The sequence below is a fragment of the Haemorhous mexicanus genome, chromosome 6 (genome assembly GCF_027477595.1).
Source record: "Haemorhous mexicanus isolate bHaeMex1 chromosome 6, bHaeMex1.pri, whole genome shotgun sequence".
NCBI lineage: Eukaryota > Metazoa > Chordata > Aves > Passeriformes > Fringillidae > Haemorhous > Haemorhous mexicanus.
Window position 1 is genome coordinate 56,639,785 of NC_082346.1, and position 6,000 is coordinate 56,645,784.

Genomic DNA, 6,000 nt, shown 5'->3' on the forward strand with positions numbered 1-6,000 from the left:
TAAAATTAGCACAAAATGTAGTTAAAGGTTTTGCTGCATCAATGGTTATCTGACCACTTGTGTGTCCCATATGAGAGATGTTAGTGGGGACTGCAACTGGAATTTTTTATTTTCTTTATACTGGTATAAATTAATGAAGGATGCAATCAGACAGATTTCTTTGCTTTCCATTAAAGTTCTGGGGTTTTCTTTGGTTTTACCTGATACAGGAGGATTAGATACAATCACAGTCTTGAGCATTTAAATGGAAGTTTTCCAGCAGTCAGGATGGCAATGCTAAAATACCTTTAGAATATGTGTTATGCTACAAAGGGATTTCCATTTTCATTGAAATAGGTCTGCAAAAATCACATTTCTAAGTGGGGAGTGAATGTGTTAAATCCTCAGCTCCTCCATGGATCATCTCATAATTCCTTTGGACTGAACCACCAGCAGTGTAGGCGGTCTGAAGGAAGTCTTCAGCACTGCATGAGAACTGGCTTGGCAGGCTACAGGGTGATCTGTTCTCAGGAAGGCTTTGGACACTGCCTGGTTCTAAACATCCATTCCCTCTTTCTCCAGGGACTGCAGAAGATGGTCACTCCTCATCAGGAATACCAGCTTGAAGCATTAATGGTGTTACGCCATCATGGGAGGAAGAGAGGAAAGAAACAATGGTAGTGCTGCTTTGGGCATACAGAAAAGCTACAGCCTAGAAAGATTCTTTATTTAGGATCACACTGATTATCTAAAAATCATTTGCTGCCTTTATTTTTTAATGACTTTTCTGGAAATAAATTGAGTGAGGCTGGAAGGCATGGCTGTTCCTGTTACAAGTTCTGATTTTAAAGAGGCCTTTCGAATGTTCTTATGTTAAACCACTGAGGACAGTATTGCAGACATAGCAAATGGAAATGCTGTGGTGAATTCATACCAAGGAAAAACAGTGGATTGTGCATTTCTGGGTCTCAGCTAATAAAATCTCTGAGGAACAATGTTGATTTCACTTTGTCTGTTTTTTTGCAATGACTTTTATCACTCCAGCTGCAATTACAGCAATTGTGAGTGTCAGTGCAAACAATTGAATCAGTCATGGGCATCTGCCTGCAGTTGTGTACTAATCTTCACCAATGTGTCACTATAAACCCTCACTTGAAATGAGTAGGAGGCAGATGCCATAAAGCATGTTTGTGGGACTGCCTGAGTGAATTGATTGTTTTGTTTCTAATAGCATCTTTCCCACATCCTGACCGGAATATAATCAAGATTGCTACATGCTGGACACATAATTCTTTGGACTGTAAATGGGATCTCACTGTTAACAGACCCCAAGTTTTAAGTCCCAACTCTTGCAGATTGAATAAAGAAGGCGATATGTATGTTTACAGCTGTGTCTGCCCTAGAATATGTAAATGTAGGGAATACTTCAGGCAAATGCATATATTGGAGATGGCAACTTTTAATTTCACCTACAGTTTCTGCAGTGATCTGTGTGGATTTTCTATCTGCTGCATCTGAAGGGAATCTTTGAAGTGCAGATAGTTTTTTCTTTTTCCTTTTTATACTACTCATCCTTCCCACAGCTATTCTTATCATGGAGAAACGACTACTTGCTGAGCCTGCTAGTATTAAAAGATTCCCAAGGTATAGTGCATGTCAGATCACACCAAAACAAGGGAGCTGTGCATGCAGTCTGAGAAAAAGCTGTTTACAGTCCAGTTAAAAACAAAATGGTAAAAATACTTGATTAATGTGAAGAGTAGTGCACATCTTCACTATGGTCACAAAAATCACAACTAAGCTGTCTCATTATTAAATAATTGATATTACATAGCAATGAACATGTTTTGGATTGAATAAAATGAATTCAGAATTAAATAAATGAGATCTAACATCAAAATCAGACATCAAATTTGTAGTATTTTTTTGTGTCTTATTTGTAAATACATAAAGTTGATGACGTATGTGGCAAAGTATTGTTTGTGAAAATTTTTACAATCAGGAGTAAAATCATACAGAAGGTCTTCTTCGTATGGTGTTCAGAACTATTATCTTGCCTCTTCAGTAGTCTAAGTGTTGATGCACTGAACCAGGAAATCCCTTGATAAATTTCTCACAAGTGACTTTCTTGGCATTAGAATATTTTCTATTTTTTTAATTATTCTCAGATGCCATCATTTGTTCACAAGAGCACCCATTCTTTATTTCTGTACCAGAATGACTGACTGCAGTACAGACAGAAGCATCAATATTTTCTTCATACTTTTCAATAAAGGCTCATCTGATCTACAGAAAAATTTCTAAATAAAATGTCTTATATTTCTAAAATATCCATCTGTAGTACAAAAAATACTTTTTCTTTTGAACAAAAAATTATAATCTGATGTGAACTGCTGAAATAATATGTCTCAACAGTAAAACTGAAGGAGAGGGAAGAAAACAGCCAGCCATTTTGGTCCTGCATATAAGCCAGGTAAAGACACTAAGTACAACATTTTGAGATATGATCCAGTAAGAAGACTTTTAGTTAGAAGCTCATAAAGCTAAAATGAAATGGTTTAGGTCATGTTTAAATTAAGAATAAAGCAGTATTAGCTACTTTCTTACAAATCTTTAAAGATATATATATATATATATATATATATATATATATATATATATATCTTGTTAATATATCATCTTACCTAAGAGTGTTCCTGCAACTTTTTAGAAAATTTTTGATTTGTCTTATAAATAAACTAGTGTGTTTTAATGTTTTAATGGCAGACATATGAATGCAAATTTAATGTTTATCTGAGAAAGAACTGGATCTCTTTTATATATATCAGAATTTCATTCAGGAACTGTTAACAGTCTATAAGTGTTAAGAGAAACTTGACATAACTTACATGTATAGGGTGCTGTGGCAAGAAGCACCCAACCAAGGCCAGAAACTTCAGCTCTTGCCTCAGTGTTGGAGATGAACTTCAGTAACACTTTGGAGATCCTGTGTTGTCTTGTTCTACTACACCCTTTGCTTCATGCTGGATTTTATAATCATAATTATACTCTCTGTGATAACTCCCAGTCTTATGATGAATCTATTTGTGTGTAGTAACCATTAAGCTTTGCATAGTTATTGCTCAAAAGTAAAATCTAAATATTAGTAAGGAATAAAATTGATCCTATTTGTTTCAGTTACTGTAAGCAGCAGACAGTGTCTTTCATTAGTTGAAGTATGCTAGACATCCCAGAGGCAGCTTAGTTTTTGAAACATCCTAAGCTTAGTTTTTGAAACATCCTAATTTTTCTCCTTCAGATCATGCCTGAAAAGATCCCATGTACTCTTCTTTTTATCCAGCAATCCTCTGCTCAGTAAAGGGTTGCAGATTAAGCAGCCATACAGGGCTATGGGTATTGCAAACACACTCATTCCATTGCCAGGACTAACTGTGGGTCCATCTCATAACTTCTCAAGCAGCTTTAGCTCCAGACACCCATGATGTGCATGTACCCTTCCATAGCTACATCCAGCTGCAGTTTGGGAGATCTGGCTCTGTGAGGATCAGCTGCAGATGTGTGCTTGGTATTTTATACACAGTACACATTGAAATGTGGCATGGTGGAAGCTGGATAAAGTTATTTTTGGGGTTTGGGTTGGGCTTTTTATTTTTTCTTGGTTTGTTTTTTTTTTTTTTTTTTGTGGGGGGGGTTTATGCAGAAAAGCTTGTGATATGATTTACTATCAGTTTTTAATTGGAATATAAAGTTGCATTTTAGTTTCTGCTAGGAAATGGCAGTGGCTCCCATTCTTTTCCAACCTCAGTGTAAGTGGTTAGGCTGTAGTTTTCCCTACCCTGCAGAATCACCACTGGGTCAAATGCCACAGCAGAAAGTGCACAAGCTCCCAGCCTGCACCTGTGTGAGTGTCAGAGGGGCTCCTGAGGGTCTGGACCATCCTGTGGTACAAAGTTCCAGCAGCGACTATAGAACAGCATAAGGGCACAATCAATAATGTGACACATGTAACTGCTGCACAAATGTTGGATTTATTTCCAGTGTTGAATGTTTGAAGTTGCAGTGATGTTCTGGGAATGAATGCTGGTGCTGGAAGCTCTGCTCCTCTCCACAGAGGAGACACTATGAATGCCTCCTCTAAAAGTCAAACATTACATCAATTCTACAGCTTTCTTCACTTGAAAGACAACACCCAGCTTCCACTTTGTTTCTTTTTCCTAATGATCCAGCTAATACTGCCAAGGGATAGGGACTACTTGGCCTATGTCAGCACTTCTCTTAACACTGCAGAAAGCAGAGATTTGCACAACTAACATGTCCAAGTTCCTGTCTGATTTGAGCTACAGCTTTTCTTTCCTGAATGCAATCACTTTCTTTTCTACTGATGGCTGAAAATATGAAGTTTCTGTTTGGAGAGTCTCTTATAAAACTTTTGTCATGGAAGGGCATTCTTAATGATTTGAAAAATCAGCATGTACTTGCTCTCCTACTGAATGCTGACATAATAAACTGTTGACATCTGACAAGGTTGCCTGACCCCCGGACAGACTGACTGTGTCTGATCAGTACTTGCTGAATTAACCATGTCCAGCAAGGCTTCAGTATCTGCTCCTTCTACTTAAAAAGCTAAATATCTCCAGTTTTGCACCTCTTAACTTATAATTACTATACTATAGCATGTCTCAGTTGCCTCATACAGGGATTTTGCTCTTCAGCAGTGAGTGATAATGAAATCTCTCATCTGGAATTAAACCCCTCCTTGAATCAGAGTTCCTTTATTTACAGTTTTCTGAACAGTGTGATCAACTGGAATTCTTCCAAAAGGATTGTGATCTAGTTGGAAGATTCCTCCATTTTTAAGGCTTGTTCAAGTAGTGAGATAAGTAGGGAGGGAAATGCATCCCTGGTGCATAAAGGACAAAGTGAGCCCAGTTTCACTTACACAAAGCACTAAGGGACCCAAAGAGTGATCAAATGCACCCAGAGGGGTAATCACCTTCTCCAGGCACCAATGCTCATCCCTCCACAGGACCTATTACAGCAATTAAGAAACAAAATCCTTTTAGTTCCCAGCAATGCAATTTGTTAGATCACTGAGATAAACCTGAAGTAATTGCACAGTGGGTGAAAACAAGAAATTTATAAAGAACTGCTCAAATATGTGCAGCATATATTATCAGAAGCATAGCTGATATGTTTGTGTCTTCCAAGTGGACTCTATCAGCAGTATAATCATCTTCTAGACTAGTAAGACTAGTCTTCCCATGATTCTTTAACAATGTTTTATGACACAGTGGTGTTTGATTGCATGTTTCTAGCAGCACTTTAATTTTAGTGGTTCTTTTAGAAAAGCTACTAATGTAGAGTGCTTATAAGATATGTAAAGTCCCATACAAATGAATCTGTGGGACTCAAATGTTGCCATCTTAGATAGTCCATGAGTCAGAATAAAATCTCGTAGTACCAGATTTATTATTTTGCAAAGTGTCTATCTGAAAATCACTTTAGAGACTTCATTATACATACATTTGTTTACCTGTGATCAGCTGAATGGGAAGAGGCAGAAGCCTGTGTCTCAAAAGTGCAGCTGAGACAAGAATCCTGAATCACGGCAGCAAAATGTCTACTGTGAACCACACTAAACAGCACTACTTAACGTGGCTCCATTTGGGAAGAGTTGATTCAAATCTTAGGGGCAAAAGATTTGGTCCTTGATGTCCAAATCTGCCACTGATATAGCAGGAGGTTGTAACAAGTGGGGCCCAGCTCCTCACAGGCTGGCAGGGCAGAGGCTGTGCCCCTTTCCCCCTCAGCCTGCCCTGCCAGGGCTCTCCTGTCGGGACACGCTCAGCCGGTGCATATCTTGCGCACTCCCACTGGCGTTCTGAGCTTCACACCAGCACCTCCCTCCCACTCCAGGATGCTGCACATCACAGGGAATCCATGGGAAGGTGCCAACCAACAACATCCTGCAGCTCTGCTCCGCAGCCTCCTCCGTACGCAGGCCCTGCCAGGCCTCGGCAC

At 38.8% G+C, this 6,000-nt stretch overlaps 1 protein-coding gene across 2 annotated transcripts in view; it reads left to right on the forward strand.

Moving 5' to 3' along the window:
- Positions 1 to 974, forward strand: part of ASPG (asparaginase) — a 45,316-nt gene extending 44,342 nt beyond the window's left edge. For both annotated transcript variants that reach the window (XM_059850438.1, XM_059850437.1), the window contains exon 16: positions 562 to 974. The gene's annotated coding sequence lies outside the window, so the exon portion shown is untranslated. The remainder of the gene's footprint in view (positions 1 to 561) is intronic.
- Positions 975 to 6,000: the final 5,026 nt, after the last annotated feature.